This window comes from Schistocerca americana, chromosome 6, assembly GCF_021461395.2.
Source record: "Schistocerca americana isolate TAMUIC-IGC-003095 chromosome 6, iqSchAmer2.1, whole genome shotgun sequence".
In the NCBI taxonomy this organism is placed as follows: Eukaryota; Metazoa; Arthropoda; class Insecta; order Orthoptera; family Acrididae; genus Schistocerca; species Schistocerca americana.
Genome location: NC_060124.1, coordinates 607,206,142 through 607,222,994, shown reverse-complemented (window position 1 = coordinate 607,222,994; position 16,853 = coordinate 607,206,142). Strand labels below are relative to the sequence as shown.

Genomic DNA, 16,853 nt, shown 5'->3' with positions numbered 1-16,853 from the left:
TGTGGTCCCCTTAACGCACCAGTGCAAAAATGCATGGCACAGATGTTAGTGTCAATGACCCTGAGAAACAACTGAAATCGTTAAAATTAAACAAATCATAGAGCGTCCGATGGCGTCCCAACAGACTCTCGGCAGAATCTGCGGCTGTCTCTTTAACCGTAATACACCGTAAATTCCTCGAATAGAAAAATGTGCCCAGTAATCGGAAGGAAGCACCCACTGGTCACACCCGTCTCCAAGATGGGTAGCAGAAGTGATCAACAAAACTATTCTCTAGTATCCTTGACATCCACCTGTCGCAGAATCTTAGAACATATTCTCAGCACAAAGCTAATGAGTTACTTCGGACAGAATGACCTCCTCCATGCCAACCAGTACGGGTTCCGAAAACATCGCTCATGTGAAACTTCCCCGCCTTCTTGATAGCAATGGATAAAGGCAAACTCCGCGCACGAAGAGGATATTGAGGGAATGTATGATGAAATAAATGAAATTATTCACACCGTAAAGGTAGAGGAAAATTTAATTGTAATGGAATGGTGGAATTTCACAACAGGAAAAGGGAGAACGAGAATGTGGACTGCCGAAAAGGAGTGAATGGGGAAGCAGAATTTTGTAGAATTGTGCTCAGAGCGTAGTGTGGTCATTCCTACCGACGGGCAACTTGTTGCAAGGCAAACCTGGAGACGTGGGAAGGTTTCAGAGATTTCGAAATCTGATTTTAAACTCCAAAACACTTGCAGTTTGTAATATATAGGCTTATATTTTATTCGGAATAATATTCACGGCAGCATTGTATGTGGAATGTGACTGAACTTTGGTCGTATTCTCGTAATACTAATAAAAATGACTTCATCGATAACGACATAATTTAATATTGTGCTAAAAATTGTATCTCAGACAATACCCATGTAAAATGAGAATGAAAATCGTCATCTTTTGTTAGCTATGATTTCGTAGAAAAATCCTTCTTCTTGTTCCAACTATTTTACTCACAGGATGTGATTGATGTCTCGTAACACCGATGTCTGTAAAAACTGTACTAAAATATAGTTATGTTACTAAACGATATTTGAAAATAGAGTTTATGTGTTATTGAAATGAATCTTCTTTGTTTGGAGTTTTATTTCATTGTAATTCTCATCCTATATAAATGTTAAGTTTTCTGCTCAGCTACCAAGGAGCGCAGCCATTGGCGCTATTAATCAACAGCGCAGTTTATTGGTGAATGGTGAATATTAATGTGTGTTGCAACACTGAACAATGTTTTCAAATGTTAATGCATATAGTGAAGGTGAGAAAAGTTTTAATATATGTTATTTATTACGAGTAAAAAACAGCCTGAAGCAGAATCGATAAGGGATTGTCTTATGTAGTTACCATCTTAGTGAAATATTACAGCGGCAATTTTATATACAGGCTTAAATGTTGTTGGTGGTAATTGCAACAATAATTGTGTACTCGTGGCCGAGGACCCATTCTGAAGTAATAAATTCCAGTTGGACTGTGACTACATTGAACTTATATGAGTGCAAACGGCATCTTACGTGATATAAGTTCTTGTGTGCTGGTGTATGAAGCTAGGTAATTTCGTAACAACTTTTATGAAACATTTTGACAGGAAAATACATCAGAGTTGCGTACGTATGGTATTGTGTGACAAAACTCTTCATTTTGCTTAAAGGAAAGTGCTTAAATGGTTCAAATGGCTCGTTCTTGATTCTTGTGCCCATAGCTCGGGACTGGCCTACAGAATCCGAATATTTTCCTGCCTCTTGCAATTAGTGCCACCCTACGCAATTTAAAACTGCGTTGCATTGCGGCAGCCACCAGTATGGAGAGCAAAGAATACGAGTATGTTGCCAGCACTGAGGGACAGCTTCTTCCCGTTTCACTGCTCGCCCAACGCCAAAAATACTGCACTAAACTTACGGCTTCTGCTTTTCACCTAATACAATGAAATAAAATAAACGACTTACTTAATAGTAAATCACTTGTTTCATTCATTGCAAAGGCAATACTACTGATTTTAAAGTTTCTTGTAAGTAATCTTCTAAATAATGTACTTCGACAGTGTACCGATTTGTCGTGCCTTCTAATCTACGACCGACAGATTAAGGTATGCTACATTCAAAAGAGGAATTTCGGCTTTAGACATCACTTACCTCTGTTTATTAGGCACACATGATCGAAATGTATTTAACCTTTCAATGTAATTCTCAGCACGGCTCTGAACACTATGGGACTTAACATCTGAGGTCATCAGTCCCCTAGAACTTATAACTACTTAAAACCTAACTAATCCAAGGACAACACAGATATCCATGCCCGAGGCAGGATTCGAACCTGTGACCGTGGCGGTCGCGCGATTCCAGACTGAAGCGCCTAGATCCCCTGGGCCACACCGGCCGGCACGAAATGCGAGATCCAGATTTTACAGCGTACGATGTGTTTCTTCATACCACTACTACTTCTGCCTACACGACACTTGTCCGTCCTCTTTTGGACTATTGCTGCGCGGTGGGGGATCCTTACAAGATAAGACTGACGTTGTACATTGAGGAAGTTCAAAGAAAGGCAGCAGGTTTTGTATTATTGTGAAATAGGAGAGAGAGTGTCACTGAAATGATACAGAATTTGGTATGGAAATCATTAAAACAAAGGCGTTTTTCGCCGGCCGGAGTGGCCGTGCGGTTCTAGGCGCTACAGTCTGGAGCCGAGCGACCGCTTCGGTCGCAGGTTCGAATCATGCCTCGGGCATGGATGCGTGTGATGTCCTTAGGTTAGTTAGGTTTAATTAGTTCTAAGTTCTGGGCGACTGATGACCGCAGAAGTTAAGTCGCATAGTGCTCAGAGCCATTTGATTTAAACCAAAGGCGTTTTTGGCTGCGGCTGAATCTTCTCACGAAAGTACAATCACCAACTTTCACCTCTGAACGCGAAAATATTTTGTTAATACCGACCTACATAGGGAGAAACGATCACCGTGATTAAATAAGGGAAATCGGAGCTTGTACGGAAAGATACTGGTGTGTGTTCTTTCCCGGCGCTATACGAGATTGGAATAACAGAGAATTGTGAAGGTGGTTCGATGAGCCCTCGGCCAGGCACTTGAATGTCATTTGCAGAGTGTCCCTCTAGATGTAGATGTAGAAACAAGTAACAATTTGAGCATCACTGCTTGAAATAAAGCTCAATCGTAGACAACAGTCAGTTTCAGATGTGCACCAAGCAATTAGAAATAGAAAATACACTTTACAGTCCGGAGTCCAGAGAACAGTGAAAGCGGTGATGCGGTCACAGTCTTTACATAGCGCATGTGTTACACATGATAATCTTTTCTTCACCTGAGGCTATGGACTTACTTTGCTTTCGGGAGGCCTTTATACAAATAGTATTTATTCTAAAAAATTAAGCGAAAAAGCTTATACCAGAAATACAAAATTGCACAGTTAAATATTTCTTTATTTGACCGTGGGATAACTTCACTTCATCGCCATACGAATTAAAATTCTAATATAACGTAATCCCTCTTTGTTCAGTTCAGTCCTCTAATATAAGGTTCACTGCCGCAGAGCACAAAAATCTTGACGTTGCATAGCATAAATTATAAAGTTACAAGGACTCAAACATGTTTTGACAGTAGGTATCTTTAAACATCTACATCTACGCCTATACTCTGCAAAAGAACGTGAGGTGCATGGCAGAGGGTAAGTCTCGTTGTACCAGCTATTAGAGTTTGTTCCTGTTCCATTCCCGTATGGAGCGCGGGAAAAGTGATTGCTTGAATGCTTCTGTGCGGGCATTAATTATTGTATTCTTATTCTCACGATCCCTACGTGAGCGATGCGTAGGCGCTTATAGCAAATTCCTTGAAACTTTGGTAGGTAATTGACATTATCTTCAAGAGTCTTTCAGTTCAGTTCCTTCAGTATCTCTGTGACTCTCTCCCACAGATTGAACCAACTTGTGACCACTCGTGCTGCCCTTCTCTATATATCTTCATATCCCCTGCTGGTCCTATGTGGTATGGGTCCCACACACTTGAGCAATATTCTAGAACCGGTTGTACTAGTGATTTGTAAGCAATCTCCTTTACAGACTGATTGCACTTCCCCTGTATTCTACCAATAAACCACCTGCTTTACCCACAACTGAACCTATGTGATCATTCCATTTCATATCCCCACAAAACTTTTCACTCGGGTATTTTGTATGAGTTGGCCTATTCCAACATTTACTAATTGAAATTGTTGTCATAGGATACTACGTTTTATAAAATTTTACATTTCCGAACATTTAGAACAAGTTGCAAATCTCCACACCACTTTCAAAATTTTATCAAGATCTGACTGAATATTTATGCAGCTTCTTTCAAACAGTACTTCGTTATAGACAATTGCACCACCTGCAAAAAGCCTGATTTTACTATTCGTATTGTCTGCAAGGTGATTAATATACAACATGAACAGCAAGGGTCCCATCGCACTTCCCGGGGGCACAACCGATGTTACTTCATCTGACGATGACTCTCCATCCAAGAAAACATGAAAATAAGCGTAGCTGCGGTACTGAGTCACATCAAGAAATATTCCATCCACCTGGTTGCCTTGATCCAAGGTTTTCAGTATGTGATGTGAGAAATGGGAGAGTTGGGTTTCACATGATCGATGTTTTCGAAATCCATACTGATTGGCACTGAAAAGGTCAGTCTGTTCAATATATCTCATTATGTTTGAGCTTATAGTATGTTTTAAGATTCTACAAGAAATCGATGTCAAGGATATTGGACGGTAGTTTTGTGGATCACTTCTATTACCCTTCCTGTAGACGGGTGAGATCTGTGTCTTTTTCCAGGAACTAGGCACGGTTTTTTGTTTGAGGGTCCTACGGTAGATTATAGTTAGAAGAGGGGCAAACTCAGCTGCAGATTCGGTAAACAATCTGACAGGGATTCCATCGGGGCCTGGAGCCTTGTTCAATTTTAACGGTTTCAGCTGTTTCTCAACACCACTGACACTAACACTTATTTAATTCATCTTTTCAGTGGTACGAGGATTAAACTGGGGCAATTCTCCTAGGTTCTCGTCGGTACAGGAACATTTGAAAAACGTAATCAAACATTTCAGCCTTTGCTTTGCTACCCTCAGTTTCATTTCCTGTGTCATTCGCTATGGACTATACACTAACTTTGGTGCCACTAACAGCCTTTATATACGACCAGAATGTCTTTGAGTTCTGTGAAAGATTGCGTGACAATATTCTGCTACGGTAGTCATTGAAGGCGTCACGCGTTTAATACAGCATCTCCCTATATCCTACCCTTTGTTTTATACCTATTATGCAGTTTCTGTAGAAGTTTCTTTACTGTGACACTATACCATTGAGGTTCCCTCTCAATATGAACTGTTCTACTTGGTCCCTATACATCCAGTGCATGGTCAAACTATTCTTTTAAACTTTAGCAAGAGTTCCTCTACAAGCTCCTGCCTATGCTGAAAGTTTCAAGTTCCTCATTGAAACATGACATTACTGACTTTTTATCTAGTTTATTAAACATATGTATCTTTATGCTTGTTTTAGTTGTCGTTTGTATTTTGGTAATCGTTTTTGCTACAACCTCATTGTTGCTACAACACCGTCATGGTCACTGATACGTTTCGATGTGGCCATTATTAAAGATATCAGGTCTATTTGTTGCCATTAGATCCAATATATTTCCATCATGAGTGGGATTCCTAACTATCTGTTCTAGGCAGTTTTCAGAGAAGGCATTTAGTAAAATTTCGCAGGGCGTCTTATCACCCCCACCACTAACAAAGGTGTAATTTTCCCGATTAATTGTTGGGTGGTTAAAGTCTCCACAAACGGTTACAGTGTGACTGGGGACCTTGCGTACTAGTGAACTGAAGTTTTGAAACTTGAGCACTTTCCGCGAAAGGCAAAGGTACCGAGTTCGAGTCTCGGTCCGGCACACAGTTTTAATCTGCCAGGAAGTTTCATATCAGCGCACACTCCGCTGCAGAGTGAAAATCTCACTCTTTAAACTGAAGTTTTCTCTGATGTTTTCGGTTACATCAGGAGACGACTATTGAGGGCAATAGAAAGATCCAGTTATCATTTTATGCCCACCCCTGATACTTAGTCTTGGCCAAATAATCTCACACGCAACTTCAATCTCTATCTCGGTAGGTTTGAGTTCCTCGTCTACCGCGGCAAATACACCGTGTCCATTTCCCATTTACATATCCTTTAGAGATGCACTTAAATTTTCCCCGAAAATCTCACTGCTATCATTTTCAGGTTTCAACCACCTTTCTGTACCTAGTATTATGTGGGCTTCACTGCTTTTCATGTGCGTTTCGGGAGGACGAAGATTCAAACTTGTATTCGACCATTCTGATTTAGGTTTTCCGTGATCTTCCTGAATCGCTTTATGTAAATGCCGGGATGGTTGTTTTGAAAGGGCACAGCCGACTTCCTTTCCCATCCTTTCCTAATCCGATGGAACCTATGACCTCGCTGTTTGGTACCCTCCCTCAAATCACCCAACCCAACCGAACGCTTCACACTCTGGCACTTCGTTGCGAATGCTTCGACGCTTTACCATTAGGAGCTCACCTGTGGGAGACATTTCTTTCGCTCTTACATTGGTACTTCTGGGTTTTCTACAGCTGTCGTTATCTGGATTGGATGGATAATCTCCTAATCTACAAAACCTTCATGTGCACCACACACAAAGTAGCTGAGTAGAAGCTCTGATGTGCAGTGCACACCTGATCTATTTAGGAGGAGCCTACAGTTCTCAACTCTGTGGCGCAAGTGCAGGAAATCGCAGCCTAGCTCGTCACAGAACCTCCGAAGTCTCTGGTTCAGTCCAAAGGGCTACGATCAGTTCTGGAGACATGCTGCAAATTGCCGGCCGGTGTGGCCGTGCGGTTAAAGGCGCTTCAGTCTGGAACCGCGTGACCGCTACGGACGCAGGTTCGAATCCTGCCTCGGGCGTGGATGTGTGTGATGTCCTTAGGTTAGTTAGGTTTAATTAGTTCTAAGTTCTAGGCGACTGATGACCTCAGCAGTTAAGTCGCATAGTGCTCAGAGCCATTTGAACCATTTTTTGCTGCAAATTGTGAGCCTCGCTGAAACGCCAAACACTAGGCTGGTCCTCTCAACCTTCTCTGCTATTCGCTGTAATGACCCAAGAATGGTCTTGGAGCCCAGAAGACAGGCATCATTTATTCTGACATGCGATACAATGTTGAATGAGGCCCCCAGGCATACTTCCCGATTGCTCATGACGTCCCTTCCTGTCCATTGAAGCAATTTCCCTAAGAGGTACCATCATTCACCGTACGTTTGAACTGCTGACGATTAATAGACCCCCCACCCATCCAGCCTTTCGCGTTTGCATCATCTTGACACAGGACAAAACAGGTTCCCCCAAAGCAAGTGAGATGAGTCTCACTGACTCATGCTCAGTTTCAGTGTACGACAGCAAATGGTTCAAATGGCTCTGAGCACTGCGGGACTTAACATCTGAGGTCATGAGTCCCCTAGAACTTACAACTACCAATGTGAGCGTTTATTGCCAGTCCAAAAATGACTCTGAGAGAACTACTTAAACCAACTTACCTAAGGTCATCACACACATCCATGCCCGAGGCAGGATTCGAACCTGCGACCCTAGCAGCCCCAGACTGAAGCGCCTAGAACCGCTCGGCTACCGCGGCCGGCCGAACGACAGCATCTCGGACTTGTTGGTTAGGGGGATTGGTACAGAACCCTGGGTCCTCCCTCTTGCCCGCCCACCCAGTACAGCACGCCTAGATCTACCATTAACACGCCACTCGCAGTCAACTGTAGTACTTTGGCACCTCTGGGACGGGTATCGCAGGTACACGTCTCTCGCAAACTCCTCCAACACACCGATTCACAGCAGCTGCCAATTGTTTGACAGTAGTCAGGGAGATTTCCAGCTGCTTACGAACGTCAACCAACTCATCGCAGCATTGGTAGCGGGTCTGCATTTTGGATGGTGCAATGTATTGCATGACAGTGAACAAATAACTTTAATACAGCCCGCTGATTATCTTTAATCCGTTGAGCTAAGAAGTTGCTAATTCCCTATAAGAACTGAAGCAAATACACAAAACGAGATTTCTATTAGGGCAACACAAAAACCTGTGGTAAAAAATACTGGTTTCCTAAAAGGCTTTGATGTTCAACCATAGTTGTTAGCAAACCCGTAAACAGAGTTATTTTAGGCCTACGATAACTGCAGGTAATATATATATATAGGTCTACTCCTGTTAAAGGGAGAACTAGATGTAACACAATATGTTAGTTAGGAAATTTGCTACAGTAACTAAATCACAAATGCCGATTTGCTACAAATTGCTCGTAAGTTATGCAAAGGACAATGGTAGCTCCAGAAAATTCTCAAAAACTCACGTTTATTTGCATTGATATACAATAAAATTCGGGGCTGACGTATTCTTTGACTGGAAGGAGAACCACAAACGCTGATTTGCTACGGTAACTTACGAAAATAGTTTTGCAACGTCCGGAAATGCTCAGACTAACCTATTTCTCACGTAGTTGTGCTATGAAATTAGAGAACGAGGATAGGCCTACTATTCTTAAAAATTTTAAAGGAGCACAATTTAGTTTAAGCCTACTATTGACGGTATTATTACTACTTTATCGCGGCACTCGTGAATGTTCGAAATTTCACAACATATCACAATGCAAACAGGTGCTGATTATATCAATGAAAAATTACGCAGAATCAATGCGAACTACTATAGTCCTGTATTTACACTGACGACTTACCTGTAACCAAGTCAGAATTCCTTTAGCACGTAAAAGCCTCTCAAGTTTCTCAATTACGCCTCAAACTTTACATCAAAATTCTTCAGTTTTCTTTAGTGATCAAGAACTTTTTAAATTGGTACTTCAATTGTCAGCATGAAAGCACAGGATCAAATTTCATTTACAAAATAAAACGGAATACACAAATATCACGAGCTGCTGTCTAGGGATCTTAACACTGATTCACGCATTGATATCAACTAAACTTCTAATGTATGCGACTTCATAAATGAGTATGCCTTGCTTTAGGCTACTTAAAATGGCGGCTGGCCCCGCCCACTGTGGCTTCAAAGCAAAGTACGGCGTAAACCTGCAGTGCCACCTCCCTTCTTTTTATACCTCCATGCATTTCACAGTTGAAGATCGTTCTTGTAGTAAAACTGCAAGGGATACATCGCTGCTGCATAAGTCGAGCCAACTTTGTGCATAGATACATAGTACAAAATGACGATCGCTAGCCGCCTTCCACTGTAAATGTCGCTGAATTAGCGTTAAAATTAAATAAATATTTCCCAAATCAAGAAAAGTAATGTTGCAAAAGTAAAGAAAAATATTAATTATATCACTCTTTCTACAACTTAAAAACATTACAGTTTGAAGATAATCGTAGAACACCAAGCTTAAGTTGTTATACTATTTCAAGAGCGTAGATACATTTAGGTCGAACGGCGACGGAGTGGAGGGGCAGCGTGTAGGGCGGAGATACAGGCCACAGTCGGCTCGGGTGATTTCAAGCAACCCGATGAAAAAAATCTTTTCGAAACTAACGAAATGTAGAATATGCTGTTACCAAAAACCCCTTCCGCTCTCTACGAACCCGTCTGATCGTTCTGGTTTTCATATAGAGTACTGCAACCATGAAAAGACTGGGCGATATTTTGCCATTTGGGCTACAAATGACGGGAATACAGCAATTTTTTTAAAGGAACGGACCCATAGCCGTTTGGACGATATTTTTGTTACTTTATTTTTGGGCAACACAGGTAAATCCAAGTGTATTTTTATGCACCGAATTTTAATTTAATGTTATTTGTAATTATGTTTACCACTCCGCTGCCTTGTGAAATACTGAAACACTGCAACCCCAAAGTTCTACCAGTCTCCAAATAACGAATCCAATGCTAACATTAAACTGCTGTAGTTACGCAATTAGGCTGTTTTAGTAGTGCGTGCATATTTTTAATTTACCATAACGCTGGTGGGCGAATCAGTACCGGTTTCCATCTTCTTTCTTGTTACAAACTTATCCATTATCAGAAACTATAACACCAGCACACAGCGGAATACAATAACCACAGAACTTACATTACATTCAACTGCAAGTAAGAACAACTGAATAACAAAACAACTGAGCTCCAGTGTGGCCAACAGTGTACAGTGATCGGTCTTGACTATTTTAATCTATGGATGGCCTTGGTGACTATCGATAGTGTGTAACCATTTTTTTGACGTCTGATCGAAAATCTAAATATTTTCAATTTCACTACACGGCAGGTGATTACAGGGTTATAAATACAAAATCAAATAGGGGTAATGCAAGAGTAGGTTTAATAATGAATAAAAAAAATAGGAGTGCGGGTAAGCTACTACAAACAGCATAGTGAACGCATTATTGTGGCCAAGATAGACACAAAGCCCATGCCTACTACAGAAGTACAAGTTTATATGCCAACTAGCTCTGTAGATGATGAAGAAATTGATGAAATGTATGACGAGATAAAAGAAATTATTCAGGTAGTGAAGGGAGACGAAAATTTAATAGTCAGGGGTGACTGGAATTCGTCAGTAGGAAAAGGGAGAGAAGGAAACATAGTAGCTGAATATGGATTGGGCGGAAGAAATAAAAGAGGAAGCCGCCTTGTAGAATTTTGCACAGAGCATAACTTAATCATAGCTAACACTTGGTTCAAGAATCATAAAAGAAGGTTGTATACCTGGAAGAATCCTGGAGATACTAAAAGGTATCAGATAGATCAAATAATGGTAAGACAGAGATTTAGGAACCAGGTTTTAAATTGTAAGACATTTCCAGGGGCAGATATGGATTCTGACCACAATCTATTGGTTATGAACTGCAGATTGAAACTGAAGAAACTGCAAAAAGGTGGGAATTTAAGGAGATGGGACCTGGATAAACTGAAAGAACCAGAGGTTGTAGAGAGTTTGAGGGAGAGCATAAGGGAACAATTGACAGGAATGGGGGAAAGAAATACAGTAGAAGAAGAATGGGTAGCTCTGAGGGATGAAGTAGTGAAGGCAGCAGAGGATCAAGTAGGTAAAACGACGAGGGCTAATAGAAATCCTTGGGTAACAGAAGAAATATTGAATTGAATTGATGAAAGGAGAAAATATAAAAATGCAGTAAATGAAGCAGGCAAAAAGGAATACAAACGTCTCAAAAATGAGATCGACAGGAAGTGCAAAATGGCTAAGCAGGGATGGCTAGAGGAGAAATGTAAGGATGTAGAGGCTTGTCTCACTAGGGGTAAGATAGATACTGCCTACAGGAAAATTAAAGAGACCTTTGGAGAAAAGAGAACCACTTGTATGAACATCAAGAGCTCAGATGGCAACCCAGTTCTAAGCAAAGAAGGGAAGGCAGAAAGGTGGACGGAGTATATAGAGGGTTTATACAAGGGCGATGAACTAGAGGACAATATTATGGAAATGGAAGAGGATGTAGATGAAGATGAAATGGGAGATAAGATACTGCGTGAAGAGTTTGACAGAGCACTGAAAGACCTGAGTCGAAACAAGGCCCCGGGAGTAGACAACATTCCATTAGAACTACTGATGGCCTTGGGAGAGCCAGTCCTGACAAAACTCTACCATCTGGTGAGCAAGATGTATGAGACAGGCGAAATACCCTCAGACTTCAAGAAGAGTATAATAATTCCAATCCCAAAGAAAGCAGGTGTTGACAGATGTGAAAATTACCGAACTATCAGTTTAATAAGTCACAGCTGCAAAATATTAACGCGAATTCTTTACAGACGAATGGAAAAATTGGTAGAAGCGGACCTCGGGGAAGATCAGTTGGGATTCCGTAGATATGTTTGAACACGTGAGGCAATACTAACCTTACGACTTATCTTAGAAGAAAGATTAAGAAAAGGCAAACCTACGTTTCTAGCATTTGTAGAGTTAGAGAAAGCTTTTGACAACGTTAACTGGAATACTCTCTTTCAAATTCTGAAGGTGGCAGGGGTAAAATACAGGGAGCGAAAGGCTATTTACAATTTGTACAGAAACCAGATGGCAGTTATAAGAGTCGAGGGGCATGAAAGGGAAGCAGTAGTTGGGAAGGGAGTGAGACAGGGTTGTAGCCTCTCCCCGATGTTATTCAATCTGTATATTGAGCAAGTAGTAAAGGAAACAAAAGAAAAATTCGGAGTAGGTATTAAAATTCATGGAGAAGAAGTAAAAACTTTGAGGTTCCCCGATGACATTGTAATTCTGTCAGAGACAGCAAAGGAATTGGAAGAGCAGTTGAATGGAATGGACAGTGTCTTGAAATGAGGGTATAAGATGAACATCAACAAAAGCAAAATGAAGATAATGGAATGTAGTCGAATTAAGTCGGGTGATGCTGAGGGAATTAGATTAGGAAATGAGACACTTAAAGTAGTAAAGGAGTTTTGCTATTTAGGGAGCAAAATAACTGATGATGGTCGAAGTAGAGAGGATATAAAATGTAGACTGGCAATGGCAAGGAAATCGTTTCTGAAGAAGAGAAATTTGTTAACATCGAGTATAGATTTAAGTGTCAGGAAGTCGTTTCTGAAAGTATTTGTATGGAGTGTAGCCATGTATGGAAGTGTAACATGGACGATAACCAGTTTGGACAAGAAGAGAATAGAAGCTTTCGAAATGTGGTGCTACAGAAGAATGCTGTGGATAAGGTGGGTAGATCAGGTAACTAATGAGGAGGTATTGAATAGAATTGGGGAGAAGAGAAGTTTGTGACACAACTTGACTAGAAGAAGGGATCGGTTGATAGGACATGTTTTGAGGCATCAAGGGATCACCAATTTAGCATTGGAGGGCAGCGTGGAGGGTAAAAATCGTAGAGGGAGACCAAGAGATGAATACACTAAGCAGATTCAGAAGGATGTAGGTTGCAGTGGGTACTGGGAGATGAAGAAACCTGCACAGGATAGAGTAGCATGGAGAGCTGCACAAACCAGTCTCAGGACTGAAGACCACAACAACAACAACAACACGGCAGCTAGATCGTGTGTAATTTTATTTAGGTGACAGTGGGGTCCATACCCCACAGAAATTATGAAGAATGCTAGTGTTATTGCTGCAAATTTTGGTTTGGAAGACACTAACGTCGATGCAACCCTTCAGCAGGAAGTCTATCACAATTCTGGAGGGCCTCATTAGTAATGGAGTGCCCTATGTAGACACTGTTGAAGGGCGTTTTGTTTAAGAAAACAGGCCAGTATCTGCATTTTCTCAGTTACATCCCGTGCAAATGACAACCATGTGAAAAGATCATTTAATGGAAGCTTGTTAAACCTTCGCCGTATTTTATGATTTATCGAACGTAAAAAGTGAAATTGAACTTCGGCGAAAATTGTGACAGAATACAAGGAAACCAGGGGGGCTAACTGCTCTCAGTATCCTGAAAGAAACGGAAAGCTGCTTCCCCGAAACACGAAAGGCATAAAAAATTTTGATTTCTATCTGTTGCACAACCTGTGCTCTGGAAGGGTCTTGTAGCAGTTAAACCCTTAACTCGCGAGGTGACTTTTCTGTATCGTAAACCACGAGGTGGGGCCTCTGGGACCCCTATGTTTAAACCGAGATTTAAGGCAAAAATCATTTGATATTTTTAATTTATCCTATATAACATTTATTTTTGCAATTATTTAAGCGTTGTTTAAAGGCTTCTGGTTTATGTTATTGCACTAAGCAAAGCCTGCAGCATTTTACTATTTATCACACAAAAGCACTAATTTTGTGTGGCTATTTTAAATAGTACAAATAAGACTATTAGATTGCTGAATTTTACATTCTGAAAAATTATACTATCTCTGTAGCAAATATAATCCCAAATAAAACTAAATTCCAGAGTTTAAATTTGCGCTTAAAAATTCCACCCGATAGGTAAAAAAGAAAGTCTGTCAAATTGATATTCATTGCTGGGAACTACATGTTTCTTACCATCACTCAGAACACATTCGATTTTAACAGACATGGAAAAAACAGGCAGATCCCCATCACAACTTTTTTGAAATTCTTCCTCTGAATGATGCTCTCGTTCATAGCAGTACTGTGATCACTGGCTAACATAAAATCGTCGTCTTTTTTCGTTTATTTCTTGATCTGTATCACTGACAGCTTCCTCCGCAAACCGACTAACAATTTCATCAAACCCGGGGAAATTAAAAATGAAACATGCGTGCCAACACATTTTTAGCTTTACGGTACCGTACTGAAGAAAACAGGTACGTAGTTCACGAGGCGCGGTTTAGGGGAATACAATACCTTGCAGTAACACTTGTCAACAATAAACACAGAAGGCGATAACGCAACCGACAACAAAATATCGTGGGCTTGGCAATTTAAGGAGGGTAGGCAGGGTATAGAAGCATTCCACCACAACAGGTCTTGGAGAGCGAGTTCGAAAATTTTCGCGCGGTCCGAGAGACCACACCTCCTGAGTTAAGGGTTCAGAAGAATAAAAACCTGGTTGTGGAGCACAATGTCAGAAAGCCGCCTCAGTGGTTTAGGAATTACGCGTATTCACAGAATTCGTACTGTTGACAATAAAGAGGATTTTATTACTAAAGTGTAGGAAGAAGTTACAAAAACTCAACGAGGATTATGTTGTAGCCGGCCGGAGTGACCGAGCGGTTCTAGGCGCTACAGTCTGGAACAGCGCGACCGCTACAGCCGAAGGTTCGAATTCCGCCTCGGGCATGGATGTGTGTGATGTCCTTAGGTTAGTTAGGTTTAAGTATTTCTAAGTCCTAGGGGACTGATGACCTCAGAAGTTAAGTCCCATAGTGCTCAGAGCCATTTTGATTATGTTGTAACTACATGTCTTTAGATATTAGTAATCTGTAAAGTTCATTATAAAGGTTTATAATTTTTCTTGCCATTAAACAATTGTTCTACTTTAGTCACTGTGCCAGCGCTTCTCCCTTCCCTCACTCTTTTTCTCGTCCTGCATCACGCGCCCCTCCCCCAACATGCTGCCCGGTGACGCCCTTCTACTGAATCTAATTGAGGAAAAGAAAAATTTGACGCACAGCTTTAGTAAAAGAAGGGGCACATCGTGGAGCGTCACCAAATTGTCAGTCTGGTAAGTGAGGGAAGCGTGGGGCAGACCGAGGCTCCAGAGTTACCAGCTTCAGACGGATGTAGGCCGCAGTCCAGCAGAGAGCAGTGTGGACAGCGGCGTCACATCAGCCTTCGGACTGGTGAGCACAGCAACAAAACACATTCATTTGTACTAGAATTCAAGTAGAAACAAGGGTCAGGGATAACACGGTGAGAAGAGTTCTGTTGATATCAGCATTTTCTAAAGATCGGAGAAATGTGTAGCTTGGCACGTCCGAAGTATACAACCGATTACTGGATGTGAAACCAACGTTAACTGGCAGAAAAGCCGTAAAAACATACAGGGATCCCGCTGCGACAGAGCATCTGAACACGTGTCGGGAAGCAGTGAGTTGCACCGCAGAAAGCGGTCAGTTGCACGTCTCCCTCCCGCCCCTGCGAGCAATGTCTCCTTATCTCCTTCCCCGCCAAAGCCCCTAAAATTTGCGAACAGAACAAACAGCTTACACAACTGGGATTTTTCAACTCGTGTGGCTCCTGTATTGTATTACTCGTAGCTGGTGGACGTTCTTCTTACTGCAACACGGAAAATCACAGCAAGTTTCTCTTTTAATAAAAAGTAGTTCACTTCAGGACGCAAAATGCGAAACAACTCGGCGAAACAAATTGTAGTCGATAAGGAGCTCAAATGAGGTCCGATACCACGGTATGGGCCATTTGGCTTTACGCAACGCCACGTACGACGGAATTTTACTCGGTAACATTAATGAAGCTCTAATCAAAATCGTACGCTTAGGTTCGAATGGGACGACACAATAAAATACACATTTCCCTAGTAGAGGAAGATAAGACGAAGAGCGAAACAAACCGACAGACTGGTCAAAATCTGGCAGGTAGATATATCTGTTTCTCTTTACCTGCAGTGCTGCTCGAGAAACTGAACGACGGCTTTTAATCCCAGGTGAGACACACGAAAGCACGCAGATCCTCTTTCAGCGACGTCTGTTTGGACACACGCGTTCAATTAGCACCAAACACACTAACCCTAAACGGAGCTTCCGGCCCGCGACGCAGCTTGTCAGCTCACACGGCAGAAGCAGCGCCACCCAGTCACGAATCCGGGACCGCCAGAGACACACACACCCCCGCGACCGAGGCGGCTGAGCGACTGACTGCGCTGCAGCGGCGGCGACGGCGACTCCGTGGCAGAGTTAGGGGGGGGGGGGGCACCGACGAAAGCCGCGGGGGGGGGGGGGGGCGGAGGCGGAGGCGGGCAGGTGTCTGCGGGGCAGGTAGGCCGGCCGGCGACGCCATCTGGCGGGACTGCGCGCGCTGCCCAGCATCAGCAGAATAGCACAGTGCGGGTTGATATGAAAACACGTCCAATAAAACTCTGCCAGTCTTACAGACGAATACGTAATTGTTACGGAATGATGAGTACCAGGCTTATCATAAATGTCTTTTGGCACAACACGAATAGCCTGACACATACGAGCGTTGCCCAGCAAGTAAGGCTCCGCATTTTTTTTTTTTATTTTTTTTTTTACGGAAACAATGCTACCAATGCGAAACGTTACGCTGTGTTGTTGTTGTGGTCTTCAGTCCTGAGACTGGTTTGATGCAGCTCTCCATGCAACTCTATCATGTGCAAGTTTCTTCATCTCACAGTACCTACTGCAACCTACATC

The 16,853-nt window shown here is 42.1% G+C and overlaps 1 protein-coding gene across 2 annotated transcripts in view; it reads right to left on the bottom strand.

The window, feature by feature from the left end:
* Positions 1-16,320, bottom strand: part of LOC124619243 (cadherin-99C) — a 627,922-nt gene extending 611,602 nt beyond the window's left edge. Inside the window, exon 1 of one of the 2 annotated variants that reach the window (XM_047145486.1) lies at positions 16,083-16,320. The gene's annotated coding sequence lies outside the window, so the exon portion shown is untranslated. The remainder of the gene's footprint in view (positions 1-16,082) is intronic. The other variant, XM_047145488.1, reaches the window with a different exon arrangement.
* Between the last annotated feature and the right edge of the window lie 533 nt (positions 16,321-16,853).